This window comes from Pyrgilauda ruficollis, unplaced genomic scaffold, assembly GCF_017590135.1.
Source record: "Pyrgilauda ruficollis isolate IOZ18807 unplaced genomic scaffold, ASM1759013v1 scaffold14, whole genome shotgun sequence".
NCBI lineage: Eukaryota > Metazoa > Chordata > Aves > Passeriformes > Passeridae > Pyrgilauda > Pyrgilauda ruficollis.
In genome coordinates this window covers 10,941,762-10,967,895 of record NW_024512543.1, presented here as the reverse complement: position 1 = coordinate 10,967,895, position 26,134 = coordinate 10,941,762, and the positions used below count along the sequence as shown (strand labels likewise).

At 42.5% G+C, this 26,134-nt stretch overlaps 1 protein-coding gene across 3 annotated transcripts in view; it reads left to right on the top strand.

Annotated features, from left to right (window-relative positions):
• The window catches only part of TSPAN18 (tetraspanin 18), a 121,152-nt gene that overhangs the window by 11,064 nt on the left and 83,954 nt on the right, over nucleotides 1–26,134 (top strand). Inside the window, exon 1 of one of the 3 annotated variants that reach the window (XM_041459769.1) lies at nucleotides 13,978–14,080. The exons of the other annotated variants lie outside the window; for them this stretch is intronic. The gene's annotated coding sequence lies outside the window, so the exon portion shown is untranslated. Of the gene's footprint in view, nucleotides 1–13,977; nucleotides 14,081–26,134 lie in introns of those variants that run through there. 3 annotated transcript variants of the gene reach the window in all.

The window sequence follows — 26,134 nt, the reverse complement described above, 5'->3', positions numbered from 1 at the left end:
CGGGGGGGTGGGCAGGGGAGAAGGCTGAGTGTTGAAGCTTCATCATTGCATTGAGAAAGACAAAACACTCCTCTTAAAGGCAAAAAATTCCAAGTCCTTGCTGTGTACTTGAGGTTTAAATAATGGGAGTTTCCTGTTTCAGAGAAGCCAAATTCATCCTCAGATGGCCTCCACTAACCTGTTTTAAGAAGACTTGTGTTCATCCTGTGGTAAACGAGGAGTCTGAGCTTGCCCTTTTGGTTTCACCCCTTCTTTTCCTTCAAGTTGAGGAGGCATAAGGTGTGTTTACAGCACATGGAAGCAGCAGTGGAAGGCCTGACCTAGTGGAAATCAGAACCAGGATTAACATACAGCTTTTTTGGATGCAGCATAGCATTTGGATCCACAACAGTCAGCTCTGGCAATCATATAATGTCAAAGCAGTCCTGGATGTGAGATGAGCTCCACTGTGTCTGTCTGCAGAGATGCAGACCCCAAACACAGAGTGTTTGAAAGAACAAATTAAAACACCATAAGCCTTGCTTTTATGGTTTGGTTGTTGGTGGGATTTTTTTTTTCTTTTTTGGTAATAAACTGGCAATACTTATCTTAAAATATAAGATGAAGATAATAATATGTTTTCACAAAAAAATGACCTAAGAAAACATTTCTCTTAAGTTAATCAAGTCTAAGACCTCTAGGACTGAAATGACAGCAGATTTCCAGTCTTGCTTATGGTTACAGTCATCAAAGGAACCTTTAAAGGAACCTCTAGGAGGCTGATTGCTAAGACTCCATAGATCCCCAGGAAGACAAAGGTAAGCTGCTACCTTTCTTCAGAGCCTTCAACTGTGAACCTGTTCTCTCAATCATAGCTGTAATATCAGGCCTTTTTAAGGACTGTACCTTTTGCCCTATAAAGTCAGTTTGCATCTTCTAATCACAGAATGACCTGTCTACTTTGCATCCATTTAGTGTCTAAATTCTGCCCATTTTTAAAGTATACCTAAATCATTGCAAAAAGCAAGCTATTGATGTAAGACTTCACTCTTTTCTTCTGAATTGGTGATGGTGAATTGAAAAAAAATAGGTTAGTCTGAAAATAGTTCCAGCAAGCTGAGGTCTTAGATGTATGGTTGAGCCACACTCTACATTTGTCCTGTTGAAATAAAGTCAGGCTGCACCAGGATAGTGTTGTAAAGGGTTTGCCATAACACAGAGCAGCGCTGCATGCTCCAGCTGTTCCCTGAGACTGGTTTGCAAAATCATTTTTGTGGCTGGAGCTTTATTCTTGTGGACTTCAATGTCATTGTCTAGGACTTGTCATTGAAAGCTGAATGAGCCTAAGAGAAGCCATGTAGTGGATCTGTTTCCCTTAACATCCTACAAGATTACATCTCTAGACTGTGCTTTAACAAGAAGCTACAATCTTCACCTGTAATCCTTGTTTCTTTATGTAGTGCAACAGTGTGGAGTAGGACCAAACACTGATTTTTTTTAAAATGGAATATGATTAAATGTAAAACTGCTTGAATCTGGCTGTCTTGTAGCCTCATAGGTAACTCTTCACAGACAAGATTTGTTTCTTCCTTTTCCCTTTCTCTTCTACTGTCCCCGAGCTTTATTCCTTGTGATGAATTCTGCCTAAGTTGAAGTAGGGATTTGTCCAGATACACTACTGTCTAGCAAGGAGGTGGTGAAACAGATGCAGTTGTTGGAACTGACGATAAGGTAATTTTCTCACCCTTCCAGTAACTGCAAATGTGTTTGACAGAGGATTTCGAAGTGCTGGTAGCATTTGCTGTTGTGTGTGCACCCTGAGATAGAGATCAGAGATTGGCTGCTGGATAATGAACAGAGCACTGTGCCTGAAGGAACAGATTGGGCAGGCATCTGAACTATCCTGGACTGGCCCACCAGAATGAGTCAGTTGCTCAGAAATTTTCTGGCAGATGCAGCCTCTCTGTTTCATGTCACAGCAATTATCTACCACTTGTTTATTGAGTGTCTGTGTGGTCCACATTATTTGAACCTCTCACAGTTGCAAATGGATTGTATCTTTGTAGCACCTTTTTGAGGCAGAGAATTCCCATTTTACTATATGTAAGTGAAATCTAAATAACTTTCTGAGGGTATTGTGGGAAAGTTGTAACATACTAGAAAATAACAGAATAGCACTTATCCAAATTTCGCTCCTAGGAGAGAGAGCTCAGGTTTAAAAAATGGGGAGGGAGTATTTCCTGTGTCATAAGAAGCTTTTTCCCAGCTAGATTTATCCCTAATAAATGACTTGCTTTGCTGTGCTCTTGGAGCCAAATGTCCCAAGTAACCTGATGACATGTTTCTAAGGTCTTTTCTTCTTTTTGCTGTGTTAATTGTGCATTTACTAAATTTGGATAGGTCAACTTTTTCTCTGTAAATGAAGCTCTATTTGTGAGGTGTTTGGAGTTTTTTGAAGGGGAATGTTAGGGGCAAGGCTTGGTTGGTTGTTTTTTTTCTCATAGAAAATAAAGATCTTCTGAAGTTTTAAGGAAGGAATGGAGCTAGGGGTGGGGAAATTTTTACCTCAGCCAAAATAGTCAATATTTCGTGGTTTGGGATATGGACTAGAGTGTGGGAGACTACAGGCGGTGGCCCTGAGATCTGAACCTTCTTTTCCTCATACTACTGCAGTACATTCACTGCTACTCTTTCTTTCTTTGGAATGTCAACTTCTTGCCTGTTAAATTTCCTTAGAAGTGTGCAGAGGTTCATAACAAGCATTTTCCTTTGAACAGACTGGTTTTTCAGACTGTCTTCCCCCAAAAATAGTGTTTAGGAAGAGCATATTATCATGCCTAATAGCCCTTAACAAGTTAGTGACTCCTTGAGTCCTATGCTTTAGTGGTATCTGAGGAGTGATGTGGTCCTGAAGCATCTGCCTGTTTTCACTGCCACAAACCTAATCAAAGCCACAAAGTGAGATGGCCCCTTTCCCTGCCCCGAGGCACTCCCGGGTGCTTCCTTGAGAAAGCAATTTGCTTTGGAGTTATTAAAACAGCACATGCTGTAAAAAAAATAACATCCCAGGCACAGGTGGGGAGCTGCTGAGTATTAATGCCAGTTGTGCAGTTCAAAATCACAGCTTTGTTCTCGAGATTGTAATAGTGTTAAAAAATTCAGCCTTGATCTTGATGAGAGCTCGAGTCCCTGAGCTTGAGTGGAATCAGGGTCAAGGTTTTTAATTTGTTCATTCTTCAGAGATGCTGAGCACCTTCTGTGGCAGCTGAAATTAGTGGGAGCTGTGTGTGCTCAGCATTTCGGAAGGAAAACAGCATGTGCATGTGTTGTGAGCTGTGATGTACAGAAGCCAGGATCTCTAGGGGTTTGCAGTATCTAATAAGATGCCCCCTATAGTTGTTTTTTAATTAAGCCCCAGACACCTTACATTACTTCACTTGAACTTCAGGACTCTGCTTTTCTTGAGACTTCTAGCCTGGCAACTCCTTGGAGCTTTCTATTAAGGTATTAAGGGGAGGAAAACCAGTTGGTTGCCTCAAGCTGAGGAGGAAATGCTAGACTTGAAGGATTATCTCAGTGCAATGAATTTTAAAGACTTTTTGCTATACATGTGTGGAAAGCTATCAAAATGCTAATGGTTCTGCTGTCTTTTTTAACCCTTTCAATATATGGAGCTGATGGAGGGGAAGTAAGAATGATGATATTCAACTGTAAAAGGACAGTTCAGTCAGAAATTAAGTTTTAAGCAGTTTTTCATCTGTTAGCCACTTCTCCCAGTGATAAGAAGGACTGATGCACCCATCATCTGGATAGAACCAATTCTGTACGAACAGTTGAGCCCATCTGCATTTGTGGTGTAGGCCAGGCACTCCCTGCAACCACCACCCTACAGGAAAGGCTGAAGAGCTCACATTGGTGCCTCTCCTGCCCCCCGCCCACTTTGTGGGACATGTCCACAGTGCCAAGGATGCCTCTGTTGTGGGGGAGGTCTGTCCCTTCCACAGCAATTCATCCAGTCATGTACATTCCTGAGGGCTCTGGGACGGGATGGATTTATCTCCTCCCTGCACAGATGAAACATGAGTGTCCTACAGTGGCACAGGATACTGTGTTTCACCGAGGAGACTCTGATTCTCCTGGGTGCCTTGCCTCACCATCCGAAGCCGGGGAGGACATGGGCTCCAGATGGACACACAGGTTGGGAATGTTTTCTCCACGTCTGCCGTGAGCTGGGCAGCAAGGCTTGTCTAAGATACTGAGCAGGTGTTGCGTTTGCAGTGGTTCTGCAGTGCTGGGACTGCTCTGCTGCTGCTGCTGCCCTAAGTGTCTGGGCTAGTAAAGTCTGTGCAGGAACTGCTGTTCCATTTATTTAGGTTTTTGGCTGAAGTTTTTGACCTGTTAGGAATATCTCATTCAACTCTACAGAGATTCTGTTAAAAGTTCTGCTTTGGAACCAGGTAAATACTTGGCTAGCCAATGATATAAATGGCTGAAATTGTGTATTATTAGACCCATGAGACTCAGTCATTCCTTTAGCCGTCTCGGAAATATTTCAGAGCAATAGGTCTGTCTCTGCTTATCTTTTTAATCAGGACTAGCCAGACAATTTTAGCCCTCAGGAGAGCCCAAATCACTGAGCTGCAGGGCTATCTAGGCCATTAAGCTTATGGCTTTCAGGTTTCTGTGAACCTATAATGTTGTTTATTTATTATTTTTAAGGCATATTTACTGTTAAATAAGTGTTGCCCTCTTATTTCAAATCTTGAAAGCATCAGTCTTTTCCATTTTGCACCTGAAGTGTTTGGTTGCTCCGGGGGGCAGGGGAAAGGGCAGGCAGTATGGAAAGGATTGCTGCAGGGATTTGTTTGGGTTTGGGACTAAGGAGACATTGGATGGAGCAAGGTAAAGAGAGTGGATAGCAGTGAGACACTGTGGAATAGGCTTTTCCTTTCTCATTTAACATGAGTTTGGTGAGGTGTTGTATAGTTTAGGACATCCTAAAGTAGATTGGATAGGACATTTGGGAAGCCAGCTTTAGGGAAAGCTGTTTTCACTTGGATTTTTCTAAATAATATGAAGATATGGCTGGTGCATTGTGCACTAAGCATCATGTTGACCATGGTTTCCTGTTTAGTTTCTAGCAAATTTATTACTTTAGTCAGTGTGTGTATGAGAAGAAATAGCTATTCACCCCATCCCCTTGTATTTTTCCCCATCACAGACAGTTACAATTCACTTACCAATCTCATGTATATTAAAAGGCTGTTTTCAGTGGACTCTTTTTTCTTTAATTATTACATTTCTCAGTGGGTGGCTTTAGAAATTGCAAACAATTTGTTTTTTTTTTAATGAGAAAGGATTCTCCCTGAAATTTTTGTGATCACTGGGGAAAAAAAAAAATCTCTACCTTTTTTCACAAAAAATTATTTTACTTGATCTTGAAAATTTAAGGTTGCATGAATAAACAGATGTCTCTTAATGTGTCCATAGCTGGTTTGCAGACGTGAATTTTATACTGTGCAACTTCTTTGCATGTTACATTTGGGGTTCTGTGTGTGCAGAGAGAAGGGAGCTTGAGCTGTATTCTTCCACCATAATCCCTCCTTCCATGCTACAAGATGAAGGTGTTGGCAGTGGGAAAAGTAGGATTTACAGTGGAGTGTAAGTATGTGACATGTCAACATCACTTCTCTGATTAAATATGCAGGTAATCTCTGCAGATTAAATGCTAAGTACAAATGCAAAACAAAATCCTCTACTATGTCTGAAGAAACATGCCATGCAGAGTCAGGCTTGGATGAGCCTGTGAAGCAGGTTGCTGGACTAGTCAAAGGGGCAGTGGGATATGCAGGCATGGTCTGTAAAGGGTATTTATTGGAAGGGAATGGGTCACCCTCTTTGATAGATAGCTTCTGCTTTTTTCTTTTCTTTTTTTTTTTTTTTTTTTTTTTTTCTTTTACATGCCTGCATAGTTCTAAAACCGTAATTCTCCCTTCTTTTGATTGCATGAGCAAAGAATGGGTGTGGAAGGGCTGGTTAACAGCAACCACAGCCCTGATCTTGCAAGTTGGCATCTTTCAGAGGTTGGCTGTGAAGTCTCTGCATGTACTAGTCTATGTTTCTGAGGTGAGAAGGATTGTAGGAGATGTAACCATGACAGTAAACAGGCAAAGTTCCTGTTTGCTCATACTGGACATATCTGTGCTCTCCTCTCAGAGAAACTGAGGGGGTTTAAAGCATTGGAGTTGTTATGCTTTGAAAGATTTTAATCTTTGGTGTAGCAATAATTATTTCCACCAAGAGTCTTCGTGTTTCCAGATTCCCAAGACTGAAGATACCTTACCCCAGGACATGTAGCAGCATGATGGGTAGAACACCTTCTGGGAAAGAGAAAGTTCTCAGTTCAAATATTGGCTTGAACTTTAGGCAAAAAGTCTACACGAACCAGTCTGCAGTATTCCAGAAGCCAGGCACTCAGTCAAATTACTTTTTGGATGCACTGTGGTTGTTGTCCATGTGTGTGGTCTTAGCCCGTGGCATATGAAAGGTAATGAAATTCAACTAAGCTCTATCACTGCTAAATTAAATATACCTCACATCATCTTCAGAGAATGAACATGCACATGGAGAGTTACCACAGCTCAGCTGATGCTCAGCCTACTGTTACTGCAGTGCACCAGAACTTTACTGGGATCTCCACTGGAAAGTCCCAGTGGGCAAGTCAGTGGGCAAGCCAACAAGTAATAGCCAGTTGCATGGAGAAGGAATTATAGCTGTGCCTCCATTTAGAGAATGTAGTTCCTAAATCTCATCACATTTTTAGTTTGGGAAGTTCAGGTGGCTGATTTTGAAGCTGATGGAAAGGTTTTCAGCAATTACTGTACTTACTAAAATAAAAAATGAAAATTTGCCATTTCCAGCAGATATTGGCTCCCTTGCCTGTAGGGAGGTCCTTTTGCTTGTAACAGGCAGTGGTGCCAAATACATTTTTTGTTCTCTTGTGAATGTGTTTCCTGAAAGATTCCTTTCATCTGCAATGAATTCTTGTGCTTTAAACACAGGAAATATTAATGGGCTTTTTTTCCAAATATCTGTGAGAACTTTGCAAATGAATTGAAATTGTCCCATTTGATAGCAGATCAAGCAGCAGTCTGTCCTCACTTTCAGTTGCTTTGTCTCTGAGATCAGTGTTCCTTGTCTAGGAATACCGAGAGGCACTGAATGATCTGACCTTGCCATGGATGATCCAGCAAGTTTGGCAGCCTGGAGATGTGTCCAATTTGGCTGCCAAAATGGGATTTGAAAGGGAATTGCTTTAAAGTGATGTTAGAAGGGACATAGGACTATGCGCTTTGGCTCCTTGGACTCCAAAACAAACAAGTTTTTTTAACAAAACAAAACAAGACACTAGTGTCTTGGTTTAGGGCAAATTTGGGAGAAAACCTCCAGAAGGGTTCCTCTAGAAAGCAGCACCAAAAAAAAAAAAATAAAGAACAATATTAAACAATAAAACCTCTTGTCAATCTGAAGAGAAGACAATCTTAGAAAGTCCTTTTTGTGGGCTCTAGCTCAGCTCAGCCAGTCTGTTCTCAGTCCCTCTTGTGCTGGCAATGCTGCGGCCCAGGCCCGGCCCAGCCCTGGCCCGGTGCGCCACAGGCGGAGCTTCCAGTGCTCCTCTGGTGTTCAGTCCAGAGCATGCTTAAACAGTTCCAAGAAAAAAGAAAATCACAGTCCAGGGAACTTCTCTGCCTCAGCTAGCTAAAAGCTAACTAAAAGCAAAAGAGTGTCCTGCTGTCTGTCTTTCCGCAGACAACACAGTCCAGGAGCAGGATATGGGGGAGCAAGTGCAGCTCCTGGTAACAAACTCTGCGCTGCTTCTCTCCCTCCCTTCAGTCTCAGAACCAGTCTCAAAGGTGCAAAACTTAGTTCTGGGCAAAACAGACAAATGGGGATACAAGCATCATAAAGTCACCCCAGGACTGCTAGGAAGAGATGACTTTAGCAAAAGCCTCTGTAGCCAGAGTGTCAGCTCAGCCTCAGGAGGCCGAGAATGGCAGGCGGTGCCTTTGTACTGGTGGGCCTCGCCGGGGTCTGACCCGACCCGCTGGGGCTCGTAGTGCGAGGGTGGCAAGTGCCAGCTGCAGAACCTCTAAGAGGAGAGGGGAACAAGGGCTTGCTCAGAGGAAATGCTGAGTCTCTTGTCCCCAGAAGCTATCCTGTCCGTGACCATGATCCTGGTGATGACAGGCAGTGCTTTCTGCAGTCCCAGTGGTTGTCATGCGATGGTTTGGTGCTGGTGAGGTGATGCTGGCAGCACCACTGCACCGTGATTATGGAGTCAGGGTCACAGGTGCTTCTGTGTCCTTGTGACCGGTTGTTCATCCTGTTTTCTTCCAAGCCAGGTCTGAAATCTCCTGTTATTGACTGATAAAAGCTTTTGTGCTGAAATTTTCCCATTCATGTAGTCTCTCAGAAATCATTCCAGTGTGACAAACTCTTTCTAGCTCCAGTCTCTCTTTTGCTGTGATTTTCTGTAAACCAGGGCTGGAATGTGTTTCTTAAACATACATGAAGTTTAGCATCTGTTGTTGGTGACACAGATCATTGCACATGGAAGAATGAATGTGCAAGTTCATGCACAGCTTGCTTTCTCTGCACAATGAAGATGTGGTTAAATGGGAATTAGGATTAATGCTGGATTTAAGATTCTTGTAGCTGGCTGGTAAAAGCCTAATCTCCTCAAAGGCTGCAGGCAGGCTGGCATCATTCAGCTCAAGGCCAATGTCGTTTGCAAGACCTGAAAGAAATTGAATTTTGATTCTTAGAGCACTTTAATCATAGCCTTTCAAGATAGGGATGGGAAGAGCATATACTATCTCAAATGCAGCCTTTTAATTTCCTTAATGTATGACAGTCACCTAGGCTTCTAGGTCTGATGGACGTTTGACAGTAATATTTTTCATTTCCTTTTGTAAAAGCTTAGGGATTCTGATTGATTCTAGAAATGTATAAATTGCATTCTGAAAGTTGATATACCAAAGTCTCTGTATAGGCAGAGTGAGATAAATCCAAGCAGGGCAGCAAACACTTCCCAGTTTAAAGTGTTAAGAGTGCTAAATATCTTTCAGGTAAGCAGGCTCAGGGGCCATAGGAGTGTGGAGCTCCTGGGTGTGATGTGGTCAGTTCAGTCCAACCTGGTTTGTCCTTTACTGTGGTAGAGATCACTGGTGAGAAATGTAATGCTGAGTCTGGGCAGGTCCTAAAATGAATCACTACATTTGACATTAAGACCCATGTTGAAAAATAACATGTTTTAACATGAAGGGTTGATGCTTCTCCTGTTTATTGTGGCTGCAATTTTTCTGTGTATGTAGTCTTTTCTGAAAGTTGGACATTTAGTTATCTAAATAATTGTTTTCCAGTTGAATCTTAAGGTAAACTTTATGTAGGCTTTGTCCTGTGCTGTCAAACGGGACAGAGGTGTGTTAAGTTTGCCTGTATAGCTACTTCTGATTCCTTGTTTCCAGCTTTCTCTTTGATAGCAGTTTTGATTTGCTCAGCTAGTGATAGCCTGGCAAAGTGTGTCTGCTTTTCCTTTGTTTTAAATCAACAGCCCATCCTGTGGATGGGTCCCCTTTATGGGGAATATCAAAGATCTCTTCAGTATGATCATGGATGCCACTGTCAGTCAAAGGGGCTCTGAACCACTGAGGATGGAAGGAGCAGAGACACATTGACTAGATTTGAGTGGAAAGCTTGTGGAATGCTGCTGATATAATTCAATGTCCATGTTGCTAACAAGAATGACTTTTCTGCTGAGGTGGTGATGAAGTGCCTTTAACTAGACCTGGATCCAGTCTTGTCAATTTGTTTTTTCTCAAGTCTACTTATTCAAACTCCAGCGAGATAGATTTTTTTTGATTGCTTCTCTTTCTTTCTGTGCTGGTCCTCCTTGCTTAGGTTGCTTTCTCTCACTGTTGCCTTGTGTAGAACCTGTTATCAAATAATCCTATTACTCTTTTTAGTAATCTCTAAAACACCATCAAGCAGGATATTTTTTCTGAGGTATGGAGTCACCTGGCTCTCAGCATGTGAAATTGAGAAGTGTGCTGAGGGTTGTCCTTTCCAAGGCTCAGGGCCCACATGATGACCAGATTAAAATTTGAAAGACAGTAACTTCATTTAGTTTAAAAATGTGTGTCTCTGCCCCCACTGTTGTAAGAATTAAAGGGAGCATCTCAACCATTAGGCAGCTGGAATTCAGGTCTCTGCTGGGGCTCTCAAGTCCCTTAAAGCACAAGCTGGTTGAGGTCATGATGGGAAAATTTCTGTTCTGTTTTGTAACAGCCATAAGCCAGGAAAATCTTTGGTCTTCAGCTCTACTCCCTTTACTCTTCAACAGAGATTAATGGTAAGGAACAGTGGATAGAGAGGGAACCTAGGCAAGTCTGGCATCCAGCAGCAAAGGTCAGTAGAGATGCCTGAGCTCTACCAGCACAAGAAGGTTTATTTCAGTTGGCAAAAATCATCCAGCTTTTGCTGACGGTAAGAGACCTTATCCCTCTGCAGAAGTCAAACAGCTTGGTTTAAAGCATGCAATAGTTCATGGAAGTGCCTTGTGAGCATCTTAAAACTGTTGTTTTGTTCAGTATTATGGCTGATTGGAAGGTTTGGTCTGTGGTTTTTCTGGTGTGTGGTGGGAGGTGGCAAAAACTGCTTGGAACAGCAGTGTGTCATGAGACAGTGCCGTGCTGGATGAAGCTCAGGCATTTTTAAGCCTGTAAAAATTCAGGAGAACATGCATTAATGCTTGTTGTTGTAGCCTCTAGCAAGCAGATAGAGAGCTATTAAACCTCTCTGAATAGAAATAAGGGTGAGGGGGAATATCTGATAACTTCAGCTTGTATCAGTTGTACAAATTACTTGGAGGAGAGCAAGCACAAGCATAGCATTAAAAAAGAGAAACAAACAACAACCAAACCAAACAAAAAAATCAAACCAACAGGAACAACAAAGCCCTCTTGACACATGTCAGTGTGTCTCTACCAAGAGCATACAGGTTTTCATGCTGGCTGAACTGTGAAAGGGAGAAAAAAAGGTGCCATGTTGACCTGTAGTTGCATCCTGTCATGTACATTAAGCACTATTTGAAGTCAAGGAATTTTTGGTTGCTGTTTTGGCCAAAGCCTTGGCATTATAAAAAAGCAATTGTGCTGGTAGAGATGAATGGGTGTGAACAAACTTGTGTCTTGTTCCTGGTACCTTAGACGGCCCAGTAATAGAAATGCCCCTTATGACTCCACAGCAGCAATTTCTTATTATTCCACCAATGAATCCACTCTGTGCTCAGCACTGAGACTGACAGGGGCCCTTTACCGGCACTGAAGCTGCACCTCAAAGCTAAATCTGCTCGGAGCAGATCTCACTGGTGATGCTGTGCATTTCAAAGGATTTGCAGCCTTGCCTCTGGAAGGCCAGCCAACATCACCAAGGCTAGTGCTGCTCCACCACTTTTTCTTTCAAATTCCCCAGCTGTGGCCAGGAATGCACAGCCCCTGCACTCTGCCAGCCCGGTGTTTTGTTGCAGATGAATGTGGTGGGACGATCTGTAAACATCGCTGTGTGTTCTGATGGTGAATGTTTGCAAGCTGTTTGCACAGCGTTACTCATTTATCCCCCAGCCCCAGCCCCTCCAAGATCAGCCTCTGTTTTATCACTCCCGATAAGCTGGTGTGTGATCGGAGGCAGAGCGACCAGCCAGAACCGAAGGCAGGCAGGAGTCCCGAGTGCATAGTTTGGGGGCAGCTCGCTTTCTTTCCTGATAAGCCTGTGCCTCTTGCGGCAGTACAGTGCACACTCCTTTTAAACTGTAATCATAATCCTCTTTGCAGCCGGCGCTGCTATCCCCACAGGAAGCATTAGCAATATCACAAAGTGAGGAGACTTCATTGTTTTCCCCTAATCTGCAAAGGGAACTGAGACAAGACAGGGGAAACTTTAACCTATTCCATGCCTCAGTGGCAAATAATTAGTTTCTTACTGAGTGAGAAAACGGGGGAAGCCTCTCAGTTGAGATAAAGTAAGCACAAGGCTCGCGGGCTTATCTTGCTCTGTGGAATTCGGGAAAGGACATGTCCTTGAATTCGCCTGTCTGGCGTGCCCAGATTTTTTATTTGGGAGTAATGAGTCTATTAGAGCTGCCCTAAGTGACTGCCGGGTATGAGACACCTCTTGCCAGGAAATGCAGTAGCCATGCTTTTGTTTAAGGACCTGAACAAAAGGCTCTGGATGCTTAATAATGTGCAAATTTGGGTGGGTGGGATGAGGAGAAGGTTAATAGGGCAGGCTAACAGAGGAGGAGCTGAGTTTGAGAGAGGAGGAGAGGAAAGCCGAAGACATGGCAGCAGACAGAGAGAAGCAAAACAGGAAAGGCAGTCCCTTTTTGCAATGTTAAAGTTAACTTAATCCCCACTGAGATTTTTGGGGTAAGTGTAAGCTGTGTCTGATTAAATAATATTTTCAGCCATGGCTGTGTGAGAGGTCACAGTGCAGCTCCGAGGGCAGTAGGTGTGCAAGTCTGAGTGCTGTGTAAGTGCTGTCCAGACACTGACCCATCACAAGGTGTGACTGGCTGTGAGAGTGCTTTTGTGGGTGGGAATTCACTTTGGGTCAATGCTTTACCTTTGCAGAACTCATCTTAGCAAGCTGCCTGTGATTAAATTTTTCTTGTCATGCTTGGGTCTGAGGCTAGGCTGTGCTTTTCTTGAAAAGGAAAAGCTGAAGTGGGAGGAGTTGCCCTGGCCTGGCATGGGGGGCACAGATCTGGAATGGTGAATGGTTTGCTTGCACATGTGCTGCCTCTGTGAAAGTCTTTTAATCCAAAAGATGACAAGAGCAAAGGAACAAAAGAAAACGTTCTCAAAAATAACATGAGATAAGGATCTGGGTAATTTGCTTTTTATTTTGCTCATGAGTCCCTGGAGACTTCTTCTTTTAAGGGAAGAAATGCAGCTTTCAAGGTCGAGTTGTTTTTGTTTTTTTTTTTTAATATGCTCCCCCAACCCCTCCCACCCCTCCCTTTTTCTTCAGACTTCAAAGGCAGTCAGCTGAGAGCTTCTTAGGAATGTTACATCTGTTCAGAGTAAACGTGGATTGGTGGAAATTCTTCCTCCATAGTGTCTGAAATTTGTACACAAATTTTCTTAAGACTGTAGTAAACAAAACAGAACCTCAGTGAGGTCAGGGCTGAGTGATGGGCAGTAGTGAAGGGTGCAAATCCAGCGAGTGAGAGTAGTGTTCTGCAGAGGCATTTAATTTAGACACAAGTGGGTTTTTTTTCCTTAATGCCATAATAGAAAACAGTTTAATGTCTGTTCCTTTTAATAAAATTGTCTCAGAAATTGAAACTGAACAAATGGACTGAAATGTGAACAAATGCTTGGCCACTCCTCCTCTAACTCCTAGCTTGTGCTAGCTGTGTACCTGCTGGCATACCTGCCTTATTTTGCTTTCAGTCTTCATCTGTGTATCAAAGAGTGAAAGCAAAATTTTGCTTTTTGTGTCTAGAGCTTGGTCCTTCACCTATTGGCAGTGGAGGGGCCTTAGATCAGGGACTTGATATGACACAGAAAATGTCACTAAGCTTGGCAGATACAGCAGATGGGTGTAGGAATTGGACTTAGTTTAATACTGCTTTGCCTGTTATGGATGGGAATTTACTGCTGATTTTGATGAAAGCTGACCAGTGGCATTGCTGGGAACATTTGGAAATCCTCTCCACAGTAGGACATGATCAGGTCCCAGACAGCCTTGTGCATAACTGCCTCTTCACATCACAAAGTGTAACTGAACTGTAAATGGTTTTCACACCAATTATTTCCTCTTGTTTTTGAATAGAACCGGGCGGGGGGTTGTTTATCCCATTTCCCTGGTGCAGCTGAAACTCAGAGCAGCAAGCTTGTGCTGAAGCTGTTGTTTCCTCTGCATGTTTCCCATAAGGAGGCCAAGGAGTGTGAGATTTGTGATTCAGTGTGTGGCTTTGTCACATGCCTACCCAGGCTGAAGATGATAGAAATCTTGGTGCTATCTCACTTCAGGTTGGGTAAGTATATGATGTTTGTTGCTTTTGCGGGATTTTATTTTAAATTAGGCTTCTTAAATGAAGAGCAGCAATACTTAAGCTTGTGTGTAAATAAGCAGAGAACCCTGGCTTCATCTTGTCTAATCTGTTTAACCTTCATCAACCCAAATATTTACTCTAGGCATTGAATATCCAGGCAGTGTAACTCTGATGCTAAAATTCATGCCCTGAGAATGCTGTAGATTGACTAATCCTGCAGAATTCCCCAAATCCCTGTCTGCATAAATAAACTTCCTATATGAAGGATTATAACTAAATGCCGTGAATTCAGATCAGCAAATAGAAGTACAGCAGTTGGCCCATTTCTTCTGCTGCTTACTTATGTATTTTTGTAAGGTTATTCATCTTAATCTAAAGAGATGTGTAAAGAAAACTGCAAATACTGGCGCACGATGCTGTCATATACTGCATGAAGAAAGTTTAACCCTCTGCCTTTTATCAGTTTTCAAATAACCATCAGCTTGATTTACCCAGACTGTTGAAATTGTTATTCATTTTGGGTATGGCATTGCTGGTGAATATGTGGTGGATTTTTTTTGGTCTTTGACCTCTTTCTGCAATTGTGCAATGTAAAGAGTTCATTAAACAGTACCAGCTCCATTGCTGAGGGTGTCCCCATCCCCTCCACAGGGACATTCCCGCAGCTGCAGAGTGGAGCCTGCAGCATCTGGATTTATCAGCGTTAAAGCTGACACCTCAAGACTGGTGTGCTGTGCCCACTGCAGGCAATACTTACAAGACCCCTGTGTAAACCTGTTGGTATAGGCATGGTGCAAGCAACCTTCTGAGCAGCTAGGCTTCTGTCCTGTTACTGTATTAATTATCTGTCTTTGTGAGATTATTTGGGATCTTTATCTTGGAGAAGTTCTGTTAATATCCCATCATGTTGCCCTGTCTGTTACTGTTCATTGTTCCAGACGTGTGAAGGCAATAAACACTCTGGGGACAGGAGTTAATTTGGCTATTTCAAATGGAATAACTAAAAACAATGAGATCAGGTTACAGAAGTACAATCAAAACTCTTTGTGGAGGCCTTCACAACAGCATTGGTCATTAGGTTCATGAGCAGCTAATTTGTACTTCTGAGAATTTTGAGAGTAGACTTAAAAAAATTAAATAACACACGAGCCAGCAGGATGGAATTGTTCCATATTGGCAGGGAAGGGTCCCAGCCATTTACTCTGTTTTTTGCTTGCAAGATTCTAACAGTTGGCAACTAGAGGGAACAAATTGCTCAGCTGCTGCAATTTTAGAAATATATCTCGCCTGGAACCTATGCTGTTCATGGCCACTGGGTCCTAACAGGTAATTCTCTTTGCTGGAAAAGGACTAGCAGGGGAAGAATTTCACTTCACTTTACTTGCCAACAGGTTCCATAGGGAAATTCCTTCCCTGTCCCATGCTGGGTTAGTCACAATTTAACAGTGTATCTGGGTAAGAATCACTGCAGTTAGGCTGCTAATCTCATTTCTGTCCTCAGATAAGATTGTTATCAGAATAATTGTCTGTTTGTTCCCCCTTCTGAGTCTAATCAGAGTGGATTGTGCCAGTACCTCCTGGGGCAGAGGAACTTGGATGTTGATTGCTCTCAAAAGAAAGAGAAAATCCTCAATGTATATTTAATGTAAACTTCAGTTTTGTTAGATGTTCACAGGAAAATCATCTGGAAATAACTTGCTCAGACGTGTCTTGGGCTTTTCGTAGCAATATATCTGTTCTTGTTTAGAGTCCAAGTTTAGTCAGGCAAGTGCATGTAATGCATGATGTGGTGAGTTTTCAATAGATAATGCTGTGCACCAGCAAAACTGGTATTTTCTCAAGTCCTGGGACAGAGCAAGTTCTTGTCTGCAGAGAATACATACTCTCAGGTGCTCCAGCCAGCAAATAAATCTGAACAATTAGTGCTTTTCCCCTTATTTCAAAGCAAATTGCAGGAGTGGGTGGATTTTGCTGGTGGGAATAAGGGAGACTCAAAGATATTACTTTTCATACAGCCTTCAAGTTTGGACTAGAACTTGTCTCTTGATGTGCTTACCTGAGGAAATGTGCTCTTTGGTTTCTTTGTAGGAGTGAGCAAACCACAGGTAATGCAGCACTCCAGTGAGATACAGAAATGGTGTGTGCTGCCCATGTTGTAGCGTGAAAAAACTGAGGCACAGATGGACCATGGGCTGCTATGGGAGTTGCCAAAGCAGAGCTGTGTAGATAAGGTTTGTGCCAGAGCCAGCATTGCTAGTGAGTGCTCCTGATTTCTGGTCTGGATTACCATCTCCCAGCTCCAATCACCAGCACTGCAGGAAAAGGACCTGCCCTTAGTGGAGCTGCTGCTGTAGAGGTGATGTCTGGCTTGATCAGACCTGTATCCCTGGATAGTTTGAAGAATACCTAGAGCTTTTGAGGGTGATCCCTAAGCAAGCTCAAAGGGCAGGGGCATACAACTGCAGAGAGTGCTCAGAGCTGCTGAACTTGCATGGCTTGTGTGTGAGAATCGCTGAAACTGTCTGATTCAATCAGGTTTCAGGGATGTTCAATGAAGCAGGTTCTTTCAGGCACAGGCAAATGTCATTTTGGGGACCTTGAATTTGGTACAGCCACAGCTGCTGCTAGCCTAATGTGTGCTTAGTGTGGATATTCTCTGAAAGTTTTATTGCATATTTTGCTGCTTCCCGCTCCATTAGACTTCAAATCACTAATTGTAGTGGTAGTTTCATGGCTACAGTGTCCCTTTCAGCAGAAACTGTAACCACTTTCCATTTGCTGGATGACTTAACTGATGTCGCACTCCTTTGTACAAAGAGAGAAACAGACTTGCAGAAAGAGAGGAAGAGAGATACAATGAGATGGAAAAGCTGTTTTTACCTTTGCCTATATTGCACTGAAGAGATGCTAGAGACAGTGTTTCGAAAAGTGCTTCTGGAAATGGAAGTAATACAATGACATCAGGACAACTAATAGACAGACCCTTAGATGTGTAGGATGGTGTGGCCATCCTACTGCCTCCAGAACTCGAATTTGCATCTCCACACAAAACTGCAATATCGACTTACTTGGACCTAGCTGTGGTGTGTTTGACTTGGCCCTGCTGAACATGCCACAGATATCAGTGTCCAGCAGTAGAGCTTGTGGTCTTGAAGGCCCCTTTGTATGGTTTGTGGCCTCATGCTAAGGAATCAGACACCACAGCTCTACATACTTAACTGCGCTTTGTTATCTGGATTTCTTTGTGAACCATTCATATTCCAGGATCTTGTCTCCAGCTGTTCTTTCTCTGTAATGATCCTGGGGAGAGTGTTGTAATTTACTCAGCTACTTCTGCTGGCAGAGCACTCCGGAGCCATCTCTGATTGGATGCATCTCTGCCCATGTTGTGGTGTTGAGGGTGAAGTTGCACATTAAGGAGCTGTTGGCTGATTTATGAAAAGCATGCTTTTGGAGGCTGGGAGCAGAGTTCTCTGGAGGGGTGGGTGAGCTGTAGCCCCTGCCTGCTCCCTTTCTCCAGCGTTAGCCCTGTGCAGTGCCCACTGCTCCCTCAGCTGAGGGAGGGGAGGGTCTGCTCCCTCCCCTCCCTCAGCTCATGGCTCCATCTGCCCTCTTTAATGCTCCCCTCCCATCTGGCACCCATGGTTCTGCTTATTCAGTCCATAGTAATGATTTTTGACACCATAACTTTAAATATCTGTCTATAGCCCCTTCATGCTGGACCTTGGACTGACCCACCAGCTTTCAGAGTGGTGAGTCACAGTTACTCTTCAGCAAAATTACAAGGCTGGTCTTTGAATCCTTTAAGGTATCTGTCCCTGTCTAATCCAGGCGTTCTCTGGTAAAAGGGGTCTACCCTGAAAATTTATGGAAGTACTTCATTAAACCAAACACTAGCAAAATAAGTGGAGCATGAACCTATCTTGAGCTACTACTATGGCTTCTGTCAGCTACCATAAAAAGCTTTTCTAGACTCTATTAACAAATGAACACAAGAGATGTCACCGAGCTGTCAGGCCCAGACTGTCAGCCTGACCTTGCCATGCTCAGGAGTACATGATGTGACTGAGGAGTTCCTCCATCGGAGTTGATCTGAGGACAACTCTCTCCCTTGACGCCTCCAACTGCTATGCTGCATTTCAGTAGCAGTTGGAGATGTTGAGATAGTCGAGAATTCACCATAAAAACTAGTTGTACTTAGCTATAAGAATAGGCATGCACAGTGTGAATAGGGGTAACAAGTCTTGATAAGCAGTAGTTTTAAGAGAGATTACATAGAGAGATTTATTGTTGAAGCCAACAACAAATCCATGTGGTAAGCATAGAGTGAAAGGGCAGAAAATAAAAGAATAAGAAGAAATATTTTACTTGTAACCTCTTAGATGTGTTGCAGGGAGATTTGTCTCATTTTGTATGGTCTTCATTTATCCATGATAATGATCTTTATTTGGTTAGATTAATCCTCAGAGGATCTATGTGAACTATGGACAAGCTTTATATATATACACACCATTTCTGTTAAGATGGCTCTAGCTTGGAACTTGGTAGATGAACTACAGCTGATTTCAGCGAGAGCGGCAGAAGGCACTAGCCTGTTTTTGAAAGAGAACTTCAGAAGAAATTATTTTGTGTAGGTGGGCACTTGAGTCCTACAGCACACTTCCATCATAGAAGTTGCCTTTTCCCCTTAAAGCATAAAGGTCAGGAGAGAGGAAATAAGTTTTTAACTAATTACAGGGAGGCATCAACAGCACATGGGAAAACACAGGGAACAGAAAACGGTTCAGGTGATCTAGAGAGTCAGGATTCTTTTGAAGTGAAGCCAAATGTAAACTTTCTGCTTACAATGTGTCATGGTCTTTCCAGGGCAGAGTTCCTAGCCTTACTTCCTATTAAGTGCATCATGTTGTGAATATTTAAGGCTGGCTTGTGCCTTTGGGTGTTTCTCAAATGACAGATGCTAAAGAACCCTCCTTTCTTCTGTTGAATGCTAGAAAGGGGCCCAGTTTATCTTGTTTTTCCAGATTTATTTCTGTTCCATTGCTTGCAGCAATTTAGGTCTGTTAGTAGTATCACACCAGTGGTGAATCACAGCACTGGCAATATTTGAAGCCCCACAGTTCACAGTTTGTTCCTAGTGAATATCTTGTCCACTTGAGCTCTGTTCCAAGAGAATTGTGGCAGAGAAATTCTAGATGGAGCCCGTCTTCCTCCTATATCCTTCTGCAGGTGGGATCATGGTTGCTGCCATTACAATTAGTACTGAAGTCTCCATAGGTTAAACACCATACCTAGAAGTTTCAAATGAAGCTCTGGCTTCCCAGAGACAGGAGTGCTGGTAAAATGTGGCTGTGGGTCCCAAAAGCATCCAGCTTTGCCTTGGACACAATTTGTAGGAGAATTCTTCAGTAGAAGGGAGAAGACGGATGCTCTGACAGACTTCTGAATTAGAAATGCTGGACTAGAAGTTCCCCAAGAACCTTTCAGTATGGTCCCTGATTCCTCCAGTAATTTTTGTGCTCTGTCTTCAGCTCTCGCTGCCTTTGAGACTTGTACCTGAACAAAGACTTTGGTCACCCTATTCAATATTAAAAGTTGGCAGCTTGGTTCCTGAATGGCTTTTTGCTTCACATTTGCTACTGCTTCCCATCATCAAGAGCAGTAAAGTGCCATGGGGTGAAAATCAACACTAATTTGGGAGTTAGATTGCCTGTGTAATAAGCTTCTCTGTTATTCTTTGGCAGGCGCAACAGCTAATATAAATTTTTACTGTCACTTCTGCATGGGCCATGTACCAGCGTCAAAGTTAATCCCTCAAAATTATGTTCCATTATAAATCTCTCTTCATAGATGAAGTGAGTGCAATTAGGCAGAGAGGTCCAGAACCATTATCAAACAAAAAAAGCTCTGAAGGACAAAAACAGTCTCCCTGTGCATCACAAAATAATGTAACACCTTGCCAGTGACCTCCAGAAAACAGAAGCTCCTTGGCCACAGTGTTCTTGGGGCTTGTTTGGCAGTGAAAATATGTTCTGAGTTGACCAGAACTGAGTTCTACCTTTTTGTAAATACAAAGTGTAGGATCTTAAGAGGAATTTGAAGCAGTTTGTGTCAGTTCTCTCCTATTTCTTTTCTTTCAATAACACACAGAATGTTTAATGTCATTATTCCTGCCTGAGCCGTGGGTATTCAGAAAAGATCATCAAGACCTGAGTAATAGGCTGAAAAAAATCCACAGCATATTTAATTAGAGATTATTCTTTTGATGGTTGGGTTGATTTTGAGGTTTGTTTTTTATCAGGTTACTCTTGGGTAACACTCTGTATACAGAACAACTTCCCTGCTTTCATGAATGTCAAAGACTCTCAAGGTTTAAATGTACTGGTGTGGTTAAGTCACTTTTATTTTGTAAGTTTCATGTTAAATTCTTTTTCATTAGAAAAATGAAAATACCCCTTTACTATAACATTTTGAATGCTCTGGGCAGGGCTGTACAATGATGGACTTCTAACACCCAATTTAGAAACCCAGCTTAAAATTTGTGTCTGCTGAAAGAACTTTCTTCCCCCTTTTTATAAGTGCCCTAGTTCCTGGGGGTGAGGTTTGGTCTTTTCTCTCTTTTCTCTCTTTTCTCTCTTTTTGTTTTTTTGTTTTTTTGTTTTTTTGATTCTTGTGTTGTTTTTTTGTGGTTTTGTGTTGTTTCTTTATTTTGGTTTGTTTTCTCTTCTGGAATAATCCTTAAATATATTAAAATAAGGTGCATTTCTATTCTTAGGGAACACACTCTCTCTTAGTTCCTGATTGGTTTTTTTGGAGTGCTGAGCAAATGCTATCAAGTTTACATTGAGAATGGCACTGGCTGTGCAGAGAAGTGAGAAGTTTGTTCCAAGGTACAGTAGGGAGAGTGCCCTATTAAAAGTCCCACATGTGTGTGGCTACATGTATTGAGTATTATCTACCGTTTTCTAGGCATGAAGCTTTAGAGACATTGCGCATCCACTATAAACTATATTCAACTTAACCTTACTCAAACTTTAAAATCAAAGACGATGGTAATATTTTGTGTTACTTTCTGTTCACTGCAAACATTCTGAAAGATTTTACTTTGACCAATATTTAGTATTTTAGTTGGAATTTGATAGAATTCATTGCAGAAAATCTGCAAAAATGTTTCTCTGCTTACATGGCAATCAAACGAGTTACAATGCTGAGAAAAGGATGAGGTAGACATGAGAAGCTGCATCTAGTTTTTGTAATAAAAAGCTCAACACAATAATCTGGTTTGCCAGAGAAATCTCCTTTTTTTTTGTTATATCTGGCCTGTTGAGCAAATGTGGGAAATAAATTTATAAATGAGAATGGCTTGCACATGAAATACTTACTATTCTGCACATCAGTCATCCATCATCTTGTTAAATTCAAGTGTACTAAAGGTCTGCCTGGCATACTCTTGGCTTTGTTCTAGCCTCTTCCATGGCAAGAGGATATGTGTGTCCTCCTTTTAGCTAACATAACCTTCAGAGGCTCAAGTCTCTTTCAGGCTGCTGTGTTCTCTGAACTGGGCAAGCAAACATCCTTGAGAATCCAGTGGCTGCTCACTCCAAAAAAGCCTTCTTGACTCCTCTTGCTGTGTTTTGTCAAGTACCAGGGGGAGCTTGCAGCATATGATTACAGCCTTCAGGTGTTGTTCTTCATTTTGACTATGAGTTTTCTCAAAGTGTTTTCTCCAAGCATGCTAAAATGTCTAAAGAAAGGGTCAAAGTTCTTTATATATTAGAATAAAATTGGGTTGAAGTTCTTTTTCTGTTAGAGTAAAACAGGGCTGAGGTCACCACCCAGTTCTTACTGTTGTCAATTACGACATACTGCATCTTTTGTCAGCCGCATGTGAGAAAAGTGTAGAGAAACTAACTGGGGTTTTTGTAGTTGACAAAATCTCCAACTGAGGCACTGAACTACAGAGTAAAAAGCCGACTAACAATGCACTGACGTCAGGCTGCCTTGATGTGACTGAGAGAGTTTTTGTCTGCAAAGACAAATACTGGAATAAATCACTAACTGGGTTTTAACAACTGTGGTGGTTTTGGCCTGGTTTCTGAACTTGGAGATAGACAAAGAATTGCAACACAGCATCTCATTTTCAATCTGTTTTGACCAACCAGCAGCAGGGTCCTGTATGTGCTGGAGTCTACCAAGACACAAATCTCGACAAGGTCCAAACCAATTAATTACAATTGATAGCTGATGCTGGAATATGGGCTATGGTTTCCTCCTGCTGCTGTACCAGAACAACTCCAGGCTGCTATCTGGGGTAGCAGAGAGAGTTCAGCTGCCTTCCACACCAGACAGCTTGAGTGGTGAATAGCTTTTGTACACAGAATCCATCATCTCTCATGAGGGATGTGACTGTGAAGTAGCTGACTTCTGAAAACAAGCTTTCTGCAGATACTTTTTTCCACCCAACAACAAAGGTCTTGTTTGGGAATGCTTTTTGGCTGCAGTCTTTGCGACCCCCCTGGGAAATGCACTGTGCATTTGACTTGCACTCACCAAAGGAAAAAGTGAAAGTAACACAGCTGTAGTGATTTACTATGAAGTTTTGAGGCTAATTGCCTCATATGTTTAATTAATAACTGACACATTCTGTCCCTCAAAGAGCTTGGAGAACTTCCATCTGGACCCCTAGTGATTACAGCCTGGAAGCCATCCCTGTAATTAAGGAGTAGGCTATAGGAGGCCTGTTCCCATTATGGGCAATTATTGTGCTTGCTACTTTTCCCCTCCTTTCTTACAAAAGGACTGAGAAAATAGGGCTCAAAGACTAATCTGACATAAAACCCTGACTAAAGAGGTGCTTTGTGCTACCCTATGGTAGAGTGATGGGTTATGTTTTGGTGCCAGCACTCTTTTTTCCAACAGGCTGTCAGGGGACAGGTTCTCCAAAGAGCAAAACATGCCTTACACCAAACTGAAGGACATCTTGGTCAATATTAACTGCCAGTGCAAGAAGAGGATTTTTGCAAAGAACCAGGCAACTGAGTATTTCTACTCTTACTTCTCTATCTGTCTCTCCCTCCCAACTTTAGTCTTCCACTAGATTTGACAGCTGCTCATCTGCAGACTCTGGCTAGCTCAGGAGCCCTCAGAGTAGGGGATGCTGTGTCTTTAAGCCTTCCATACAGTGCTGAAATGTTATGACAGAGCATCTCACAGGGGGATGCGGTTTCCATGGCAACCCCACACTGTAAGATAAGCAAACTGGATTATTTTTTTTCCTGAGAGGTTCAAGAGCAAGGAAGGAATGAGGCGATCTGTCAGCAGGCAAGACTTGAAAAGAGGAAACCATGTTCATTAATCCTGTAGCCCTGGCTGCTTTGTGTTTTAATTAGAGAATGTTATTATGGCAGAAAGTATGGGCGCCTCACCCTGTTATGGGTTTTTGAGGACTTTTTTGTTTGTTTCTCTTTTTATATCTCCAGTTAATAAAGGGGGGAGGTGGCTGGGGGGAAGGAGGAGGAAAGAAGATTTACTAAGGCATAAAATGAAGGTCTGAAATAAAGAGCCTCAGGATCTCTGTTCCAGAGCTTGTATCCCAAGCCAGATATAGGAAGTAGTGGGAATGAATCTGCTGTTCTCAAACTGAGAGTACATCTTAAATTATTTTTTTTCTGGCTTGCTGCTGTGTTTAGCAAAAATGGAAATCCCCCATACCCTTGCATCCTGTACGTGTAACCATGTGGATGTGGAGTAAAGTAGGGGAGTTGTGATTTGGTGTCTTTCACAGTCTGCCCAGAGGCATTATATACATCAGGGATATACTGCCTTCCCTTGCCTTGATTTTGGAGTAGTTGGTAACTTTGGGATCACTAGTTATCCCTACATGAGAAATCCTTCACTTCCCAAATGTCGCCACTTGTGAGAATGCAGGGCACCATGCATGCTAAGAGATGTAAGGACAAGGAGGGACAATGCTTTGGCCCATCCTGAGAAGGCAAGCTCCCACACAAGCTGCAATGGCATCTTAGTAATCAGATAATATCTTGGTAGCAGCTAGTGCACCAGCTGGGTAGGAAACTGTGCTGGTCTTGTACATGTGCTGTGCGTAGGAGTTTATTATGGAAAATATTTTGACAACCTTTATTATTTTCAAACACTTGTATGTGTCACCAGAAAATAGAGTTAAAGTAAATGTTAACCCAACAGCAGTCTTGTCTGCATAGTTTCCATGTCCATCCCTTATGGAGTACTCCCTGCTCCTTTGCAGGGAATAAGAGCCCAATCTTCATGTGTAATGAAAAGAAAGTTTTGAGAAAGCAATATACCAAGAGCATTCATTTCTACTTTCCTAAAAGCAGCAGTATCCCAATCTGGTTTTCAGGGGCTGGTGCTTACGAGGAATTCTTGTAAATGTAGTTCTCCCTACTTTCCTGTCAATGTCTTCTTCAATGTCCTTGAAGAGTTCAGCAAAACAAGGTGCAGAATCAAGAGGGCCTAAGAGTCTCAGAACCATTGTTCTGGATTGAAGTACCTCCTACCCAAGATAATTTTCTCCTATGGGTATGATCCACATAGCAGGAACGGTTGTTAGCAAAGTCTGAAGTTGTGGGCAAAGCAAATGTGATACCTTGTGTGGGAATTTAAGGCTAGGGCACAATGATACTTAGACCTTTGCTGAATGAGCCATCAAATGCTCTAATTGACAATAAGCAGGGTTACAGGAGACTGCTCTCTTTATTCCTTTTTTTCTGGCTGCATAGGCAAATTCAACACCTTGGTGTTGATATCAGCTTTATTTGATGTTTTGAGCTAAGCTGCCCAGAGATGACTTTTTGGTTGTACTAATAAAGAAACTGCTTTTGACAGCTTAGATCAGTCGTACTTCACTGCCAGCCAACACCAAGTGGACACGTGGCAGGCTGGGTTTGTGATTTGGTGGCTGAGGCAGAGTTGGCCAGCACAGCTTTCTCTGTCCCTCGCTCCTCCTCTCAGGACCTGCTGGGCCTGCCTGTGCCCTACCAGAAGAACCCCTGACACATCTGCTGCCTAATGGGGGCTTCTCAATTCACACCACTCTGTGGTCTTCATAATTTGCCTTGGCCTGAGTGTTTTTAAACCCTTGAACATTGCTTGGGTTTGTTGTCCCTTGAGGCACTGCCAGATCTGAATCACTGCCAAACAAAATTATTCCACCTGCTTCTTGCCTCTAAGCATTTAATCACCCAAATCCAGCAGAGTTTTGTTTAGAGAACAAAAATAATTGTGGCGCTGCACTGGTTCCCAGCAGAGCTAGCAGTGTCCATGTCACCTGGTGAACTGGGGAGTGAAGGAGTAGCTGCATGCCTTGTTTCTGATGGGAATATTTATAGGACTTTCATAGGACTCTCCTGGGTGTGCCCCAGCCTTTTTGGTCAAAATTAGTGCCCCTGAGTTTATGGTGGAAGAGAGCAGCTGGAGAGTATTAGGCTCTGCTCCAAGTATGATTTTGAGCAGGCCAGTGCCTCACAGCTAAAGCTAGAGATTTTAACCAATTATTTGCTGACTCATCACTTTCCCTGGTTTCTTTCCCACACTATTTTAACACCACACCCTCTTCTTGGAGATAATGCATTACTTGTGCATCTCCATAGCTCATTCTTGAATAATTCTTCTAGCTAGTTCTGTTTCACACTCATATCTTCTCTCAATTTTGCCCAGCACCCCAGAGGTACCCAGAAACTGGACTTTTGATGATCCAGATGTATCACTTCCAACTCAGTATATTCTATGATTCTATAGTAGATAGATTTCTGACCATGATTGAAATACAATATATTTTACATCAACTAATGTTATCCATCCAAGCTTTTTCTTCCTTGACCTGCTTGCCAGCCAAAATTCCTTAAACAAACTCTTCAGGAAAAACGCAGGTCCATAAATTCTTAAGCCCTTCTTTCCTACCTTCTGCTGGTGGTCCTGAATTATAAGTCTGTGTACCTGCACACACTAAGGAGCATAGTGTTGTTTTAGGTTCTGTCACAGCTGACTTGGAGAAATTTT